Source organism: Panthera tigris, chromosome E1, assembly GCF_018350195.1.
Source record: "Panthera tigris isolate Pti1 chromosome E1, P.tigris_Pti1_mat1.1, whole genome shotgun sequence".
NCBI classification, from domain to species: domain Eukaryota; kingdom Metazoa; phylum Chordata; class Mammalia; order Carnivora; family Felidae; genus Panthera; species Panthera tigris.
Window position 1 is genome coordinate 16,324,964 of NC_056673.1, and position 22,151 is coordinate 16,347,114.

Genomic DNA, 22,151 nt, shown 5'->3' on the forward strand with positions numbered 1-22,151 from the left:
TTTTCATAAAATTGTTTGAAATTGCAGAAAGTTCTTGGATTATAGAGGAGACTAAGAAGGAAGGATAAAGGAATATACACCAAAAAGGAATATGCATACGTAAAGCAAATGTATTTGACTGGTGGGATGAACAGTTAGGAAGAGCATAAACATATGGGTTAATAACAATAGCAATAATGCTAACAGCTCTACAATTTGAGTGTTTACTACATGCCAGACCTATTCTATGAGCTCTATGAGTATTAACATTTAATCTTTACAACAAGTGTATGAAGCAGGTGTTACTATCTCACCCATTTTACAAATGTAAGAAGTAGGATACAAAGAGAGAGGTTAAGATTTTTGATAGCATGAGCATGAAAGATACACATGATCTTAAAGTTGTGAAGGATGTTCATGCCAAGCATTAAGTGCCTACTATTCTAACTGTACTCCCTTTTATGAAGAAGGTGGCAAGAGAAAAAAAGAAAGGCCAAATCCAGGGTGGTGCAGTGACACAAATCGGGGGCATGGGGGAGAAGACACAACAAACCCTTTCAAAATGTGTTCAATGGGAGAGGGAAGTAAAAAGGGGAAGAGGCATCCATAGCCAACTACTTTCACCACTTCTACACCCATATAAGCCCACTCACTCATTCCGTAGAAAGCTTATTACCTTATCATTCCTGTCACTCGATTTTTAAAAATAGACTTTATTTTTTAGGGCAATTTTAGGTTTACAACAAAACTGAGCAGAAGGTACAGAGATCTGCCATATACCCCCTGCCCATTCACAAGAATGGAGTCTCTCCTTATCAACATCTGCACCAGAGTGGTACATTTGTTACAACTGATAAACCTACATTGTTGACACTTCCTTACCACTCAAAGTCCATAAATTACATTAGGGTTCACTCTTGGTATTGTATATTCTAAGGGTTTTGACAAATGTATAATGACATGTTTCCATCATTCCAGTATCATATAGTGTAGTTTCACTGCCCTAAAAATTCACTGTGCTCCGGGGCACCTGGGTAGCTTAGTCGGTTGAGCGTCTGACTTTGGCTCAGGTCATGATCTCATGGTTTGTGAGTTTGAGCCCCATGTTGGGCTCTGTGCTGACAGCTCAGAGCCTGGAGCCTGCTTCGGATTCTGTGTCTCCCTCTCTCTCTCTGCCCCTTCCTCGCTCATGCTCTCTCTCTCAAAATAAACAAACATTAAAAAAAAAAAATTCATTGTGCTCCATGTATTTATCCCTTCCTCTTCCTTAACCTCTGGCAACTACTAATCTTTTTACTATTTCTGTATGGTTTTGCCTGTTCCAGAATGCCATATAGTTGGAGTCATACAGTATGTAGCCTTTTCAGATTGGTTCCTTCCATTTAGCAGTAGGTATTTAAGGCCTCTTCATGTCTTTTCATGACTTGATAGTTTTCTTTTTAGTACTGAATAATATGCCATTGTATGAACGTACCACAGTTTATTTTACCCGATCACCTACTGAAGCGTGTGTTGGTCGCTTCCAACTTTTTTGGAAACTTTTTTAGATGTTTATTTTGAGAGAGGGAGATGGAGAGAGAGAGAGAGAGAGAGAGAGAGAGAGAGAGACACTAAGTGCAAGCGGAGGAGGGACAGAGAGAGAGAGAAGAGAGAGAATCCCAAGCAGGTTCCATGCCCAGCATAGAGCCTGCTGCGGGCTCAACCTCACGACCATGAGATAGTGACCTGAGCCGAAATCAAGAGTTGGATGCTCAATCGACTGAGCCACCCAGCTGCCCCACTGCTTCCAAGTTCTGGCAATTATGACTAAAGCTACTGTAAACATCTGTGTGCAGATTGTGTGGACGTAAGTTTTCAACTCCTTTGGGTAAATACCAAGGAGCATGGTTGCTGGATCATATAGTAAGTATGTTTAGTTTTTCAGAAACAACCACACTGTCTTCCGAAGTGGTTGTACCATTTTGCATCCCCCTACCAACAATGAAAGAGAATTTCTGTTGCTCTACATCTTCGTCAGCATTAGTTGTTGTCAGTGTTCTGGATTTTGGCCATTCTGCTAGGTGCGTAGTGGTAACCTATTGCTTTCATTTGCATTTCCCTGATGAGATACAATATGGAGCATCTTTGCATGTTTGCCACCCGTTTAACTTCTTTGTTGAGGTATCTGTTAAGGTCTTTGGCCCATTTTTCAATCAGGTTGTTATTTTCTTATTGTGGAGTTTTAAGATTTCTTCATATATTTTGGGTAGCAGTCCTTTATCAGATGTGGTTTCTTCCTGTTTTGGGGCAGAATAATATTCCATTGTATGTGTATACCACATTTTCTGTATCCATTCAACTGTCAGTGGACACTTAGGTTGTCTCTTGGCAACTGTAAACAATGTTGCAGTGAACATGGGTGTGCAATTATCTTTTCAAGATCCTGCTTTCAATTCTTTTGTATATATACTTAGAAGTAGGATTGCTGAATCATATGGTAATTCTATTTCTAACTTTTTGAGGAAGCTCCATACCATTTCCTATAGCAGCTGCACTATTTTTATATTCCAACCATGCAGGGTTCCAATTCTCCACATCCTCACCAACATTTGCTATTTTGTCTTTTTTCAATAGTGACCAACCCAAAGAAGTGTAAGGTGATAAGTCATTGTGGTTATGATTTGCTTTTCCTGATGATTAGTGATATTGAGCATCTCTTCATATACTTATTGGCCATTTATATATTTTCTTTGAAGAACTGTCTATTCAAGTCCTTTGCCCATTTACTAATCTGTAGGTTGCCTCTGTTGATTGCTACCCTTGCTGCAAAGGACATTGAAGGGTTTTGGGCAGAGGTATGATATGATCTGACTTGCCTTTTTAAAAGATCATTTTGACTGCTGGTCGGAAAATGACTAGGGGCAGGGGGACAAAGGGGAAGCAGAGAGATGAATTAAAAGAAAACGATGGCTTGGACTAGGTTGGTAGTGGAGATGAAGTGGACAGATTTGGATGTCCATAGGACTTGTTTATATGAATCAAGATGACCTCTAGATTTCTGGCTTGAGAAACTAGCAAATAGTACTGCCATTAACTGAAAAGATGAAGAACAAAGGAAACAGACAAGACATGCCTAAGCTCTGTCTTTGGTCCTCTTCTCTTATTCCTTTGATGTCTCATGCAGCTCCATGCTTTAAATATTATCTACACGCTGACAATTCTCAAATTTCTAGCTCTAGCCTAGACCTCTTTCCCAGACTCCAGACTCAAACATCTAATTGCCTATTCAACATCTCTACTTGGATAGCACAAACTTAACGTATCTTCATCTTCTCCAAACCTGCTCCACTAGCAGCTCTCTTATCAAGGCTAACGGCACATCTATCCTTCCAGTTGTTCAGGCCAAAAGCCTTTGGAGTCACATTCCAAATCTAAAGTATCGTAAAATCATGCCAACTCTAACTTCAAAATGCAGAATCCAAAGGTTTCTCCTCGCCTCCATGGCTGCTGCCCTGGTACAAGCCACCATCCTTTATCTGCCTGGATTTCTTCAATCACTCTTAACAGGTCTTCCTGTACCTGCCCTTGCCCTTCTATATATATTTTTCCTCATCAGAGATGCCAGATTCATTCTGTTAAAATGTAAGTCAGGTGTTATTCTTTTGTACAATGACTCCCCTTTTCACTCAGACTAAAAGCCAAAGTCTTTACAGCAGCCTAAGGCCCTACATGATTTGTCTTCCACCATTTCCCTTCCCCCTTTAACCTCCTTTCATACTCTCTCCATCACTCTGCATCCACCACAATGGCCTCCCTGCTGTTCAGTGGACACACTAGGTACCTCCTGAATTTGGGTCTCTGCTCTAACTCTTCCCTTTGCCTGGTATGTTCTCTCCCAGATAGCCGTGCCTGACTAACGCCCTTACCTCCAGCTCTTTGCTCCAATTTCAACTTGACAGTGAGGCTCGCCCTGACTTCCCCATTTAAAGTTGCTATTTACTTTTTCCCCACCACTATCCCCAAGCCCATCCCACCAATGCTTGCAATTCCCCTCACCCTTTTGTACTTTTTTCTTTTTTTTCTACAGTACTTAACAATTTACCTATTAAGTTTATTATTTACTGCCTATTTCTCCCTGCTAGATTATAACCAACGTAAGAGCAGAGATAGCTGCTACACTCACTGATGGACAGTCCAAATACTAGAAGAGTATCTGGCAAACAGTAGTCTTTCAGTAAACATGTGTTGAAGGAATGAAACTAAGTAGCTAATTAAGATTACTGTTTTGAATGTATTAAAATTGAATGCCCATTGAATATCTATGTAGAGATATCAAACAGACTTGTCTTCCTAGAATATAGGCAAGTTCATAACCACCACAAGCCCAGTAACTTGATCTTTACCTTTTTCTTAGAAGGCAACGTATCCATCTTTTGGCTTCTGCTTATTGTCCAACATCTTGGTACTCACTTTGGGTCTGGCATCTATGATTATCTTTGGTTAACTCTCATTTGTATGTACACATGTGGACATACACGTACCATTCATCATACATAATATTTATTAATCTTTTCCAATTCTTTAAAAAAATTTTTTTTAATGTTTATTTATTTTTGAGAGAGAGGGAGAGAGACAGAACACGAGTGGGGGAGGGGCAGAGAGAAAGAGAGGGAGACACAGAATTCGAAGCAGGCTCCAGGCTCTGAGCTGTCAGCATGGAACCCCATGCAGGGCTCAAACCCATGAACCACGAGATCATGACCTGACCTGAAGTTGGATGCTTAACCGACTGAGCCACCCAGGGGCCCAAATCTTTTCCAATTCTTACTACCATATTGGTCATAGTACAATGGTCATTGTGTGTAAGACATTATACTAAGATTATATGGATTTATAAATAAGAGACATACCTTTTTTCTTAATGTTTATTATTTATTTTTTTATGATTTTTAATGTTTGTTTTTGAGAGAGAGAGTATGAGTGGGGGAAGTACAGAGAGAAGGGGGCACAGAGGATCCGAAGCAGGATCTGTGCTGACATCAGCGAGCCCAATTTGGGGCTGGAATTCACAAACCGAACTCATACACCATGAGATCATGATCCCATGCGAAGTCTGATGCTCAACCAACTAAGCAACCCAGGCATCCTAAGAGACATACCTTCATTCAGAGTTTAAAGTCTTGGTGAGGAAGCAGAACACAGAACACATAAAAATAACAATTTCAGAAGAATGCAAGTACGACTAATACAAGTTTTTTTTGCATATGTAAAACTTACTGTGTTAAATTGCAAACATGGCCAACTCACACTTGAATTATGCCAGAAGGCAGTGAAGTAGACTGCTTACAACACTATAATCACCAGGCTTGAGTTCTGGCATTCTTTTGTCTGTCCCTTAATTGTCTTACTTCAGTAGCAATTTAAGAAATACTAGCTAAGAGCAACAACAAGACCATGTTTACAGTAATATTTTGGAGTATTATCTAATCAGCTTTTTACACTTAACTTTAATAGTACTGTAATTAGCCAGTGCCAATCAATGACACATATAAATATATTCCTGGAGTGGGGGGTGGAGGGTAAGGACAGAAGTCTTTAAGAAATAAGACTTCGGAGCACCCGAGTGGCTCAGTCGTTGAGTGTCCAACATTGGCTCAGGTCATGATCTCGTGGCTCATGAGTTTAAGCCCCATATTGGGCTTGCTGCTATCAGCAGAGAGTCAGCTTCACATCCTCTGTCCCCCTCTCTCTCTGCCCCTCCCCTGCTTACGTACATGCGTGCGCTTTCTCTCTCTCTCTCTCTCTCTCTAATGTTTAATAAACATTTAAAAAGTTTATTTTTTTATTTTTATTTTTTTAATTTTTTTTAAGTTTATTTATTTTTGAAAAAGAGACAGAGTGAGAGGCGGAGGGGCAGAGAGAGAAGGAGTCACAGAATCCGAAGCAGGCTCCAGGCTCCGAGCTGTCAGCACAGAACCCGACACGGGGCTTGAACTCACGGAGTGTAAGATCATGACCTGAGCTGAAGTCAGACGCCCAACCGACTGAGCCACCCAGGTGCTCCAAAAAAGTTTATTTTTTGAGACAGAGAGAGACAGAGCATGAGCAGGGGAGGGGCAGAGAAAGAGAGGGAGACATAGAATCTGAAGCAGGCTCCAGTCTTCGAGCTGTCAGCACAGAGCCCAATGCAGGGCTTGAACCCACGTACCGTGAGATCATGACCTGAGCTGAAGTTGGATGCTTAACCGACTGAGCCACCCAGGTGCCCCCCAAAATAAAATTTTTTAAAAAGTAAATAAAAATTAAAATAAGACTTCAAGAAACTATATCCAGCAGCGTCCAATCCCACAAAGCACACACTATAGCCATTTTTAAAAATCATATAACCCTAAAAACAATCCAAAACTAAAGGTCAGATTCGCAGAGACAAAATTCTTTTTGTAGGTCCCATAGATTTGAGAAAATATTACAGTGAATATACCTAACTGTAACACATCTTTGTCAAGTTAATGTTAGTTTCACAGCATAGAATCTAGTGGAAACACAAAATATGAATTAAATCTTGGCATACATTCCCCAAATGTTCCTTTGATAAGACACTAACAGAAAGCCATGTAAAATAGTATTGGAAATAAAAGGATGACTATACTACATTAAAAAAATTCAAAAATCAATTCCTTTCCCATATTTTAGCAATAATCAGAAAATATAATGGAAAAAAAGATTTCAGCAACAAAACCCATAATACATATAGGATTAAATGTAATAAAATACATAATCAATAAGTTAATGTAAAATTTTACTGAGGGATGTAGATTTCACACTTCTAGATAGGAGGCTTATACAGATATCAATTTCCCTGAAATTAATTTACAAATATTACTCAGAAAAGTAGATTCTTATTGGGACTGAACAAAATGATTTAGAATCTGGAAAAATAAATGGATGACAACATCCAAAAACCTTAAAAAATAAGAATGATAATAGGGACTTGTATTGCCACATATTAAGATATCATAAAACTATACTTACTAAAGCAGTGCATTAAAATCAAAATAAATGGACCAATAGAACAAATTAGAAAGCCCAGTAACAGAAACAAAAGCATTTGCAATGTGATTAAAGACACATTTAAAACCAGTGGGGAATGAATTAGTTGGCAACTGTTACATGAACAACTGATCAACTATGTGACAAAAAATATAGGTGAGTTTACCTCATATCATACCAAATAAACTCTTAAACTCATATGGAATTTGATGTAAAAGTGAAACCACAGACAAAACTAGAAGTTAACATAAATATTTTTATACTTTCAGGATGAGGAAAGTCTTTCTAAGTATGACAGCAAAGTAGTAGGAAAGCATAAAAGGAAAAAAATGATAGATTTAACTAGCTAACAATTGTAAAATATTTGTTGATTCAAAAACTACCTTTAAAACCATTTAAAAAAGAAACTAAGAAAAAAAATCCATAAAAATAAAGGGAGTATAGAACATTCCTGGGTAACAAATGAATAATTATGTGTATGGAATCTTCAAAATAGGCACAACCTTAACACAGAAATGTCTTTTCCAGGAATTTATTCCAAGATAATTGCTATGGGGAATGAGGACTGTAGTGTTTAAACTGAAGGAGAGGGGCACCCGGTGGCTCCGTCAGTTAAGCATCCAACTCTTGATTTTGGCTCAGGTCACAATCTCACACTTTGTGAGTTCAAGCCCTGTGTTGGGCTCTGTGCTGACAGAGCAGAGCTTGCTTGAGATTCTCTCCTTCTCTCTCTCTGCCCCTCCCCTGCTTATGCTCTATTTCTCTGTCTCAAAATAAATAAACTGAAAAAAAAATAAAAATAAACAAATTGAAGGAGAATAACACTGGAAACAACGTGAATACTCAAAAGTGGTGGATCAGTTTATAAATTATCATATAAAATGGGCTACTATGCTACTAGTTAAGGTGTGGCAGACACACATTTATGGGAATGATATTTACCATGTAATAACAAAAAAAAGGCTATAAAACAGCATATGGAGACAAATCTTTTTGCATGATACTTTAAATTCTACTCTTTGAAACATACAGAGTTTCTCAGTTCCTGTATACTCAAGTACAAGTTAACTGATTCAAAACAATTTTGACGGTCTCTCTAATCAACAAGCTCCTTTACAGTTTTTTTTTTTTTAAGTTTATTGAGGTATGGTTTATATACTAGAAAATTCATCCCTTTTAAGTATACAGTTACATGAATGTGTACATTCATTAAGTATATGAATGTACACATTCATGTAACTGTATACTCCACCACAATTAAGATACAGAACATTTGTATCATCCCAGAAAGTTCCCTTCTCTCAGCACCAATCTAACTTCTTTGCCTATATTTTTGTCTTCTTCAGAATGTCATATAAATGAAATCATATAGTGTAAAGCCTTTTGTATCAGACTTCTTTCACTCAGCACAATGCCTTTGAGAATCATTTATATTGTTGCATATGTAAATTCTCCTTTTTATTATACTATGTATTCCACTGCAAGGATGTAGTGCAATTTGTTTATTCATTCACATGATGGGTATTTGAGTTGTTTTCAGTTTTTGCTTATTATGAAGAGTTGTGTATAGACCTTACTGTGGGCATGTAATTGCATGTTTTTTGGATAAATATCTAGGAGTGGCATCGCTGAGTCATACAGCAAATATAAGTTTAACTTTATGAGAAACTATCAAACTGTTTTCCAAAGTGGCTCACCATTTCACATTCCTACCAGCAATGCATGAATGTTCCAGTTGTTCTTCATTCTCACCTAACAAACTGCTCAAGCAACTGGTCAGACTTTTTCGCTTTAAGTATTCTAGTAGGTGTGCTGTGGGATCTCACTGTGGTTATAATTTGTAATTTCCCTGACAATGAATGATACTGCATATCCTTTCATGTCTTTATTTATCATCTATACTGGGAGACCTTAGAAACTAGGGGCTGTTGGTAGTACTGTATAGAGGAGGGACCTTAAGAAAGGGATCCCATAAAGTTGTCTATGAATCCCTGGGCTCAATCCTGAACAGCACATGAGTGGGCATGCCCCTAAAAAGCATACCAAAGGCACTGAGAACTGAATTACAAAACAGACCACTTCCCTGGTCCCACACTGGTCCATGGGAGGTAAGTACACAGAATAGATCTGAACAGAACCACAAAGGCTTTGAAAATTGACATTCAATCACAGCCCACAGGAGGCAAGTCAAAACTTACAACTGAATGCAACTGGGTCACTCACTGCTAAAACAAACAAAGAAATCATCATTTTTTAAAATAAAATTTAAACAAGGTTCAGATTTCATAATGTAAGATCCAAAACGTCGAGCCTACACCCCAACATTATTTGACATTCAGAGAACCAGGAAAATGCATGGGGGGGCCTGGGTGGTTCAGTCGGTTAAGCCTCCAACCTTGGCTCAGGTCATGATCTCACAGTTTGTGACTTCAAGCCGGGCATCGGGTTCTGTGCCAACAGCTCAGAGCCTGGAGCCTGCTTCGGATTCTGTGTCTCCCTCTCTCTCTGCCCCTCCCTGTTCACACTCTGTATCTTTCTCTCTCTCTCTCTCAAAAATAAATAAACATTTAAATAAAAGAAAAAAGAAAAAAAGAAACGTTAAAGGAAGTTCTTCAGGCTAAAAAGAAATGATACCAGAGAGAAACTTGGGATTTCCAGAATGAAAGAACAACACAAATGGTAAATATCTGGGTAAATATAATAAACTATTTTTTTCTCTTAAGTTCTTTATGTACAATAGTTGAAAGAAAAAATCATAACATTGTCTGGTGGCGTTTTCAATGTATATACACATAATACATATGACAACTACAATATAAAGTGGGGGAGGGTAAAGTTGTGGTGGTAAGATCTATGCATCCCTCCTGAAGTGGCAAAATACCAATTCTAGGTAGAACTGTGAAAAGTTAAGCTGTAAATTGTAATCCTAGAGCAACTACCAAAACAAACAATACAAAGGAGCTATAGTAAAAAAACAAAACAAAAACCACACAATAGATAAAATACTAAACACTCAAAGAATCCCACAGAAGGCAGGAAAGAGGAAGCAGTAGAATTAAAAAATAAAAAAGGGATAAACAGAAAAATAATTTTAAAACTAGGCTTAAATCCAAACATATCAACAATTATATCCAATGTAAATGGTATAAACACACTAGCTAAAAGACAAATTGTCAAATGATTAAACAAGAGCCAATTAACATGCTGTCCATAAGAAACTCACTTTAAATATAATAGTATAAGCAAGTTAAAAGTAAAAGAATGGAAAAAGATATACTACGCAAACACAAATCAGATGGGAAAATGGAAGGGCTTTATTAATATCAGATAAAGTAGACTTTAGAACAAGAAAAAGTGCCAGGGATAAAGAGGGATATCACATAATGATAAAAGGGTCACTTGACCAAGACAACATTACAATTCAACTCCATCACCAACAAAATCTAAGTGATATTTATAGCATATCCCACCCAACAACAGCAGCATAAACACTCTTTTCAAGTAGAAATGGAACATTCATCAAGACAGACAATATCCTGGTTGTAAAACAAACTTAACAAATGTAAAAGAACTGAAATCATACCAGGTGTATTCTTTGACATGATGGAATTACATAGAAATCAGTAATAGAAAGCTATATACAGAGTATCCTTTTCTTGACGAAATCTTATAAAAGCACATTTTCTTTGAGTCTATAATAAACTATTCTCAGAAAACAACTTATGAGTTGTGATATCTACTGAATCTACCTATTTCTAAACTCATAGGAGCCCTCCAATGTGAATAGTAGCAAAGTAACTTTTACTTACAAGACAAAAAAAAGATATATCTCTCCCATCTTTAGAATATCAGAAAGTTTTTATTCACCAATTTCAAATTTCAGTTTAGAAATTATTTCTTTAAGGGTGACCGGGTGGCTCAGTCGACTAAGTGTCCAACTTTGGCTCAGGGCATGATCTCACGGCTAGTGAGTTTCAGTCCCATGCTGGGCTCTGTGCTGACAGCTCAGAACCTGGAGCCTACTTCAGATTCTGTCTCTGGCTCTCTCTGCTCCTCCCCCACTTGCGCTCACATTCTCTCTCTCTCTCTCTCTCAAATATAAATAAACATTAAAAAAAATTTTTTTAATCATCAAAAAACTGGAAGCAAATTAAGATATCAACCGAATTATGAATTAAGAATTTTTTTGCAAGATGCCACAAATAAGCATTATTTGTTATCTGTGTTAAACTTAACATTTATTTTCCCAACACTAAATGTCAAAGACTCTATATAATGAGTAATCTTTACTGAGTAGCTGGTTCAGATCCTGTCATCTTGATCTTTTCCTCAACAAAAACCTACCTATACAAAGCTAGAGTTCCCTGTAATAGAGAACAGCCATTCATCTGGAGATAAGCCTGATGTTACTGACAGCTGCAGCTACTTCCAGATTCAGTAATACATGTGCTTTTTTTTTTTTTTTTTAAGTGGATGTCATGTGGCTCAACATAGACTAAAGGATTAAACATCAGACTTCAGAACAACATCTTTATCCAGTCAAAAAAAATTTTAATTTGGGGAGTAGAACATTCATTATTGGCATGCCTCAAAGCAATAAAGCACCATACTAATAGTATAAAGGATCTGTTATTTGTCCAACTTATTAACAATCATAAATAAGCAAGCCTCTATTATCCATTCGTCTCTCAGGGGGCTATCTAAACCCTTCAAACTTGTTTATTCAAAACAAAATAATTTGGAAAAATCATGCAACACTTCACATATTTTTAAAACATTTTTTAAAGTTTATTTTTAATTTCGAGAGAGAGAGAGAAAGCGCAAGTGGGGGGAGGGCACAGAGAGGACACTGCCAGCGCAGAGCCTGATGCAGGGCTTGAACCCATGAACCGTGAGATCATGACCTGTGCCAAAGTCACCTGTTCAACCATTTGAGTCACCCAGGTACCCCACACTTCACATATTTTTAAGTTGATATCTAAAAGTTTTCATCTTGGGGCGCACTGGGTGGCTCAGTTGGTTAAGCATCCAACTTCAGTTCAGGTCATGATCTCACAGTTCATGAGTTCCAGCTCTGCATGGAGCTCTGTGCTGACAGCTCAGAGCCTGGAGCCTGCTTTGGAGTCTGTGTGTCCCTCTCTCTGCCCCTCCTCCACCTCTTAAGAATAAACATTTAAAAAAATTTAAAAAAAAATAAAAGTTTTCATCATAAGTTCAAATAGTTGCAAACAATGTAATTTCAGGGATAGCATAAATTTTTATATTTTTTAAAGTATTTTTTAATGCTTATTTATTTTTGAGAGAAACAGAGAGAGAGAGAGAGAGAGAGAGAGAGACAGAGAGAGAGAGAGAGACAGAGAGAGAGTATGAGCACGGGAGGGGTAGAGAGAGCGGGAGACACAGAATCCAAAGCAGGTTCCAGGCTCTGTGCTGACAGCACAGAGCCCGATGTGGGGCTCAAACTCACAAACTGCGAGATCGTGACCTGAGCTGAAGTCAGATACTTAATCGACTGAGCTACCCAGGTGCCCCTAAATTTTTATATTTTTAAATAAAACTTTTACACTGTATCCAAATAAATAAAAATATAGATTTAATTCCTGGAATCACCTTTTAAAAAATTGTGTGAACATTTCTTTAACATTGGGAATTTTACATCTTCCCTTTTTCTATTTGAGCTTTTATTTCCATTCCATTTCATCCATAGATTATTTGACCGTGATATACTTGCATGGTTCAAAGTCTTTCACTGATCATCCTATAACACTTCAGTCTATAAATATGTATGTATGTGTATTAAAATTTTCCTTAACATTTTTTTTAATGTTTATTTATTTTTGAGAGAGAGACAGACAGCTGGAGCAGGTTAGGGGCAGAGAGAGAGGAAGACACAGAATCTGAAGCAGGCTCCAGGCTCTGAGCTGTCAGCACAGAGCCCGACATGGGGCTCGAACCCAAGAGCCGCATAATCGTGACCTGAGCCGAAGTTGGATGCTCAACCAACTGAGCTACCCAGGCTCCCCTCCTTAATTTTCAATGACTTAAATGTCCTAAGTATTAATTTTTGTCTTCTAGATTCAATTATTACAATAACTACTGGCATAAAACTCATCAGAAAGGCAAAATTATAAATTTTGATAAACAATAAATGGAACAGGTAATAATTACTAAAAATATCTTTCAAAAAATTTCTTATTAAAAATAAGATTTTTTAATGTTTATTTATTTTTGAGAGAGAGAGAGATAGAGTGTGAGCAGGGGTGGGTCAGAGAGAGAGGGAGACACAGAATCTGAAGCAGGCTCCAGGCTCTGAACTGTCAGCACAGAACTGGATGCAGGGCTCAGACTCACAAACCGTGAGATCATGACTTGAGCAGAAGTCAGACACTTAACCGACTAAGCCACCCAGGTGCCCCTTAAAATACCTTTTAATAAGAAGTTTGGAGTGATGCTTTATGTATGTATGTATGTATGTATGTATGTATGTACGTACGTATGTATGTATATTTTTGAGAGAAAGAGAGAGAGCGTGAGCAGGGGTGGGGGAGAGAGACAGGGAGACACAGAACCCAAAGCAGGCTCCAGACTCCAAGTTGTTAGCACAGAGCCCCACAGGGGCTCAAACCACGAGCAGCATGATCATGACCTGAGCTGAAGTTGGACGCTCAACCGACTGAGCCACCCAGGCATCCCTGGATTGATGCTTTTATAATACCACTAAAGTAATCACCAAAAGTCACTTTTGTTTTGGTGCCCTAGAAGTTTGTAAAACTGAGTCAACATACCGTAGTGTGGGGTGCCTGGGTGCTCAGTTGGTGGAGTGACAGACTTCGGCTCAGGTCATGATCTCACAGCTAATGAGTTTGAGCCCTGCCTTAGGCTCTGTGCTGACAGCTCAGAGCCTGGAACCTGCTTTGGATTCTGTCTCTGTCTCTCTTTGCCCCATCCCAGCTCAGGCACTGTCTCTTTCTCAGGTATAGATAAACATTAAAAAACAAAACAAAACCCAAAACATACCACAGTGTGCTTCACATGGGTAGAAAAGTATGCCTATGTTCAATCAAGAGGAAGAAAAGGATATGTGATTGAACCCCCACAGCAAGCATCTCTTTCAATTTTTCTAGGAAAGAGTGGTATGGAAGGCCTGGAAAATTTATTTCCTTTAAAGTTATCAAAACAAACAGGTCTCTTCCTTCTCCCCACACATACCTCAGTTTGAAAACCACTGATTTAGATTACTTCCTCTACTCATAAGGAGAAATGGCAAAGAAAGAAAAAAGGTATAAAGTTTGCTTTTAAACCTACCTACCCAGGCATCTGGCTGGCTTAGTCAGAAGAGTGTGTACCTCTTGATCTTGGAGTCATGAGTTCAAGACCAGTGTTGGGTACAGAGATTAAATAAAGTTTTGAAAACTTAAAAAAAAAAAAAATCCTTACTTACTAATCCAGAGCTTTCTATGCTCAGAAAAAACTGAATGCAATGAACCATAAACCCTATAATGCTCTCATTCCTTTACTTGTATCAAAAAATAAGCCTAAAAGTGTAACCATTAGGAATATGTCCAGTAATACAAATTGTGATCACTACTTATTGTTAACAGGTAGCTAAGTGTTCTGATAGAACGATCAACTCATACCCATTAACCTCCTTCATTTGTCTAACAACAAACTTTCATATGCTTTAAGACCCTCAATTCATCTTTACCAAGGAACCAGTCCCTATTACTGTTCTCACTACAGAGAGATCTAGTTCTGTTGGGGGAGGAGAGGTACTTAAAGACATTCAACTCTTCATTCAAAAATGGGACACTCATGAATGACTCACTCTTACGTCATAAGCAGAAAGTCAATAGAAAAAATACAATCAATGCTTCAGTGTTAAGACTTAAACATACCAAGATTTTTTTTTTAACTTGCCTTAGTAGGCCAAACTACAAACTATCAAACTGTATCATACAAGAATCCTATTAATCATTCACAGAAAACAACTGCAATGTATTTTTTTATTAGGACGAGCATTTTAGAGTGTAGGAATAGAGATAGGCAATTTCTACTCTATTTTTAAATTTGGAGCTTACTGTTATTTCTTTAATAAAACTACTTCAAAGGATAGTGAGAAGTTCTCACAACTTTGACATCTGTGAATAATTTCTTTATAGATAGTGACTTAGTAAGTGATAATCTTGCACTCCCTGAGATATTTTTAAAAGCTAATGAGCACAGGGCTCCTAAAAAATTTTAAGTGGAACATCTGAGTCAAATGAGAGGAAAAAACAGAGGTTGCTCTTGAAAACAATTTCCCTCACTTTGACCAAATCTTAACTGAACTTAGTCTTTGTATTCTCAGCAACTTTATCTTATGAAAATCTATTTCCTTCACCACTCCCACTGAATATATATTTGCTAATGATATGGTTCTACAAAGTTAAACTAAATTACACAGTCCTGCATCTGTTTTCAGTTTTGTTTAAGTTGGTCAACAGGATCTCCCACACAACTTTTGAACTGCATTTTCCTTCTTTTTTAAAGGTATTTTCCCATCCTCTACCACCTGATTTAATTAGAAAAAAGAAGAAAAAGCACATCTAATTTCTAAACATCAGACCTGAAGATTTAGGGACCAAATCCTGAAGTAGTGATTAATGTTTGATTCTCAACCTTCACATAAGTCTATTGCCACATTACAAAATACACAACTGCACAGCTCCTAAAGGTCAGATTTTATATCAGGCTATATTTCAATTTACTAAAGCAAACCCCTGACTCAGGTAGAAGCAAATATTCTGTTGGAGAACAGTTTTACCTTTTGCTTTCCTTTTAAATCAGGCAGCACTCAATGAGAATGAGAAAAAAAGGAAGAGGTCCAATCAACTCCTTAGTGTACAAGATCAGGTAAGACCAAAAGCACATTTACTAATGCACATATGACAATCAATAGTATTCTTAAAGCATGAACGATGGACTGAGAATTAATATCTGAACTTCCAGCATTACTTAAAGAAAACATCTCAGTACAAAACCAGAAGTACATTCACTTTGGAGGTAAAAACAAAAACAAAACAAAACAAAACAAAACAAGAAAACAAAAACCCACCCATCTGCTCATTTATATATGCATTCTATTCTATATATATATATATGTATATATATATGTATATGTATATATATGTATATATATGTATATGTATATATGTATATATATGTATATATATGTATATGTATATATGTATATATATGTATATATATGTATATGTATATATATATATATTCTAGTTGAATTTCTGGCTCCAGCTCTAAGCAATTAAATTATGCCAGGAAACAATATCAATTCAATTTTCAAAAATCATATATACCGCATATGCTTTCAACATCTCAAAGGTCCTAAATCTCTTTATCATCTTGATTTCTCTCCCAAGCTCCAGAGCCTATTTCCCAACTGCCCATTGGGTACTTGTAACATCAAGTACCATCCCCAATCTACACTCCTCTCCCTACCTAGAGAGAACACAAACACACACACACACACACACACACACACACACACACTCCACTCCTCCAATTAGTTTTCCCATTTTCATTATCATTCTTATTTTTCCAGGCTCAAAACCTCCAAGTTATATCTTTGAGTCCTTCTTCTGGACACTCTGTTCTACTGTCTAACTGATGGTCAATCCTGTAATTTTTTTTGTAGTTTCTTATATTCATCCTCCCTTTTCACTCCCACAGAATCCCTCTAGCTAGAGCCCTTATCTCCCAGAAAGACCTTGCTCCAAATAACTGTAAAAACCTCCCTAGTCTCTCTTCCTCTAGCACTGTTTCTGTGCCAATACATTTTGTATAAAGATAACTCCAAATAAATGGTACCACACTGTCCTTATTATCAAATAATTCACACTCTAGCAGAAGACACAAAAACCTATTAACAACATAAATGGATAAACATTATATTGATGGTATTAACAAAAAACCCTGGGAAGGCAAGAGTGACGGTTACTACACTGGAGGTTTCAGGGAACTTACAGGGGAACTGGAGAAAAGCAATCCAGAAAATAGCCAAAAGTTCATATTTTAGGGAAAGGACAAGGAGTACAGGTGTGAAGTAGGAGAGAAGACCAGAAATGTAGGCTTGGGTCAGACTCTGGGACTTGTAGTGTCATAACAGTAAGTTTAGACTTGATATTAAAATGTGAAATAAGCAAAGGTATAAGAACGCTTTAGGTTTTTGTAGGTTTGCTACTTTGCTTGTAATACATAATTTTAAAAACAAAGTAATACGAGCGCTAATAGAACCAGACACATCTTCCATAAGTGTAACTAGTGGTAAATTACCTATCCTCTACACTTCAGATTAGTAAAGACTCTGCATGAAAATTAGATGTGAGGACAGTATTCTGTACATGTTCATTAGGTCAGGTTGATTTATTTATGTTATTTAAATCCACTGTGTCCTTACTGATATTTTTGTCTCTGTGACCCAACAAATACGGAGAGAAACATGTTTAAAATCTACTATATTTACAAATTTGTCTATTCTTAATATCAGATATTGCATTTTTTTTAGTTTTACACTCTCTATTTGATTCTTTTTTGTTTCAAACAGATTCTGATTTTCTGGTGTCATATGATTAACCCATAATGCCCTGGGTTTTCATTTTTGTTTTGCTTTTTGTGTATTTATTTGAGTATAGTTGACACGAAATGTTAGTTTCAGGTGTACAACACAGTGATTTGGCAAGTTTATACATTATGCTGTGCTCACCACAAGTGCAGCTACCATCTATCCCGATACATCTCCATCATGACATCATTGACTGTATTCCTTATGCTGTGCGTTTTATTCCTATGACTTTTTCATTCTATAACTGGAAGCCTGTATTGCCCATTCACTTCACCCACTTTGCTCAAGTCTCACCCTCCTCCCCTCTGATAACCATCAGTTTGTTCTCTGTATTTATAGATTTGATTCAGCTATTTGTTTAGTTATTCATTCGTTTGTTTAGATTCTACTTATGAGTGAAATCACATGGTATTTGTCTTTCTCAGTCTGCCTTATTTCCCTGAGCGTAATACCCTCTAGGTCCACCCATGTTGTCTCAAATGGCACAAATGCATCCTTTTCTAATGGCTGTGTAATATTCCATTGTGTATATACATACACATACATATATGTATACACATACACACACACACACCACATCTTTCTTATCCATTTGTCTATTGATGGACACTTAGGTTGCTTCCATCTCTTGGCTATTGTAAATACCACTGCAATAAACATAGGGATGTGTGTATCTTTCCAAACTAGTGTTTTTATTTTCTTTGGGTAAATACCCAATAATGGAATTATTGGATTATATGGTATTTCTATTTTTAACTTTTTGAAGAACCTCCATACTGTTTTCTACAGTGGCTGTACCAATTTACATTCCCACCAACGGTGCACCAGGGTTCCCTTCTCTCCACATTTTTACCATAATGCCCTGTTTAATGACACAGAAAATGCTCCTCAAGAATAAGCTTTTCAGTTCATTTTTGGAGCAAATATAACTTTCATGCTGTTCAAAACAATTTGGTAATTGTTTTTCCCATGTTTTTCCCTTTCCACCAGCAATCTACTTCAAGCCAAATATACCTCAATATTTAGAGTACATCAGTGCTGCTCAGTCTGACCTCCCCTTTATGCAAAGAATACTTGTCCACATGATCAAAGATGTTTATACTCACAAAAAAACTGAATTTCTTACGTTATATGCTATCTGGTCACATTTCATAACTCTCTGCCCATAAAAGGAGAAGGGGAAAAAAGTCTGAAATAAAGTATAAAAGGAGAAAGAAAAAAGTTTGATAAATCCACACAACATTTTCTTCTTCCACAGCAGAAAAAAATTCATAATTACCAGTTTGAAAAGACTCAGTCCCAAGTTAATAGTGGTTCAAAAAGACGTAAGTATAAAGCCTCTGGCAGCTGGCTTAATTAATCATAGAATGCATAGACTCACATGAACACACGCAGGCCTGACAATATTTCTGACCAATTTCCTATCTCAGCACTCATTCAAATAACACAGAAAACAATCTAAAAGTAAGTCATTTCAGATAAACATGTATGGCTTAGTCCTCACTGGAAATGGCTGACATATAAACAAGACAGGGCAAAATAAAAAGCCTAAATAGTAAGTTACCACATACAATTTATAAGGTGTTTTGTTCCTACTTAGAATTTGAAAATAAGTCAACTTTACCATAGAGTGACCAAAAACAATGCATTTTTAAACTATAGGCCATGACCCATTTATGGATTGTGAAATATAGAAGTAGGTTCAGATAAGCATTTTTTGTTTAATGAGCTGGTAGAGACTGGAAAACAACAATACCAGAATATGCCACAAAGTTAACTATTGTTTCATGAAATGTTTCAATTTTATACATATATGGAATGTATTTAAATGACTGAAAGGTATTTTACATTGTAGGTCACAATAAAAAAAAAAAAAAAAAAAGTCTGAAAAATACAGATCTCGGATCTACCAGTAAGACAAGCTTATTTTCTCAGAGTGGGAACGAAACTAGGAGGAACAGTTTTACAAATTTTTGTAAGATTATCTCATCTAAAGATCATCTAAGATTTTAAATAACTGTGTACTCATTTTTCAGGTGCTGAGAATTCACTTATTCAAAATTCAAAAAAGGCTTATTTTTTCCCTTCTATAGACCAGGCATAGTTCTATGAGCTAGAAATAGAAAACTGAAAAAATCAAGTCCTGCCCTCATGAAGTTTAAATTCTACCAGAGAGAAGTTAGCCATTGTGCCAGCTGCTAGGCTCAGTGCTTTACATACATTCTCACTTGGGCCTCATAATACTATGAGGTAGATAGTATTTATCCTCATTTTATATATGCGGGAAATGAGGCTTGGAGAAATTACTTAACTTGTCCAAGATCTCTCTTCTTCTCTCTCTCTCTCTCTCTCTCTCTCTCTCACACACACACACACACACACACACACACACACACACACACACTCGTATGTGGCTAGTCAATAGTAGAGCTGGAATTCAAACTCAAGGCATCAGGATTCCAAAGCTCTACCCTTAGCCACTATACTACTCTGCCTTCTAGAGTTCTTCTATCGGCAAGAAAATGAAATGTAACAGCATTCTGCCCAAGTAAATTTCTAAAAGCTACATCAAAGGGTGGCTTTTGATCATATAATTTCAATTATAGGTGGTCTGGGGTTACATGCCCTCTTAAAAATTTTATAAGTTGAAAGAAGTCAAGTCTTAGAAGTTGACCTAGAACTACAATTCAGTTTCATCAGTTTGCTTTGGAATAAACATATTAAACCATCAGATGATTTGTATGTCTTCTTAACTGTTTAGAAAGAAAATAAGAATGGTAGACAAAAGGCATACAAATCAGCACACTGTGGTTAAAAAAAAAAAAGTAAGCCTGTTCCATGAATTAAGTTCAGCTTAGGCTCTCACAATAACAAGGCTTTAGCAGCAGAGCATGACTATTCATTCAGAGGCCTTATTAGGAGAGTCATCCCCTAGAGGGATCCTGCAGGTTTAAGAGACGTGTTGAGAGAAGCAAGGCCCACCCCCTTAGTCAGCTAGACCTGCTGAGTCAAGCCCCGCAACCAAGGTGAAGGTGGTGGGGCCAGATGACCCCATACCTCATACTTCTAATACACTGCCTGATCTTGAGAGCAGAAATTGTTCCTGTTTTGCTCCCATCACCTAATACAGTATATGGGATGTGGCAGAGACTCAGTAAATATTTGCTAAAAGAATAAATGATATCGTACAAGTTATTTCCTCTCTGGGGTCTTGATTTCCTATAAAGCAAAAGGATTGGAATAAATCAATATATTCACTTTTAGCCGTAAAAGCGTATACCTCCTTGGGCTAGAATTTCTAAACACATCATAAGGCATCGGTAAAATTACTCCAGGACATCCGGGTCTGAATATATGCCTAGTCACAAGGTTTCACAACATCTTACTCACTGCAGTCCTGTGGAAGATAAACAAAATCTGCCCTGTTGAAACTCCCCAAACTGCTCAGTATTACTGGAGTAGGAAGAAAGATATGCTAGTTGTTGTAGAAATAATAGATAATATGTCTGACCATCCAGCTAGAGAAGGAGGAAAGTTGATATTCATAAAAACAATAATAATGGCAGCAGCAAAGTTTAGCTTCTTCAGATGTTTGAAGAATCAGGAAAATCTCATATCTGGTTTCTCCAAATAATCTTACTTACTGTGAAGGCAGCACCCTTGTTTTTTTAATAGTATAACACAGATTTACCATCCTCAATCATCAACTAGAAATTATTTTCTAATCATTTATGATTTTCTCCAAAAAAGAAAAGTACATTATTTTTAGCACATTATTTTAAATAATATCTCAAATTAATGAAGCAACTGGACTACATCTTAATACCCCCAGTTCCTGAACAGGCTTTATTAAATATGTTTGCTGAAGATTGAAATGGGATTAAACATCAAACTATGTCCCTTATCTATAAAAAAATTTAAATGGTTTTCAAATCACCTGTAGTTGTTATGGGCAGAAATGGCTTCTAATTATTTTAAACTTCTTTATGGATGTTTGTTACACACAAGAAACATTGGTAGAAACTGTAGGGGAATCAAAACACTCTAGAAAGTATCAAGTCCTCAAACTTAGGACCCAATTTGGGTAAACAGTGCTTGACATAAAAAGTCAAAGAATAACACAAAGTTTTAAATAAAGGCACATTAAAAGAAATATCATAAGACACTTTATAATGTGACTAATGGCCAATAAAAAAGTAAGGAAGAGCTAACAAGGCATTTTACCATGTGCAGATTCTAAGAGAAGAAAATGTTTTTACACATGACATTTCCAAGAGTTAACTTCTTCCTTCTGTTTATTCTTAATTAATCTAAGAGTTTATAAAAACAAAAAAAGTTATTATTCAAAGGACACAAAAAGTTTAAAAAGCACAATAGCTGTTTATATAACATTTAAAAGGAAGGTAAACAAGCTTACTTTAACAACTCTTTTAAAAATAATATTCCATGGAAAATAAGAACCCTTGTACATTACTGGTGGGAATGTAAAATGGTACAGCCACTGTGGTAAACAATTTGGTGGTTC

General features: G+C 36.8%; 1 protein-coding gene across 1 annotated transcript in view; it reads right to left on the bottom strand.

The window, feature by feature from the left end:
• Positions 1 to 22,151, bottom strand: part of CPD (carboxypeptidase D) — an 81,161-nt gene that overhangs the window by 49,849 nt on the left and 9,161 nt on the right. The gene's annotated exons all lie outside the window — the stretch shown is intronic.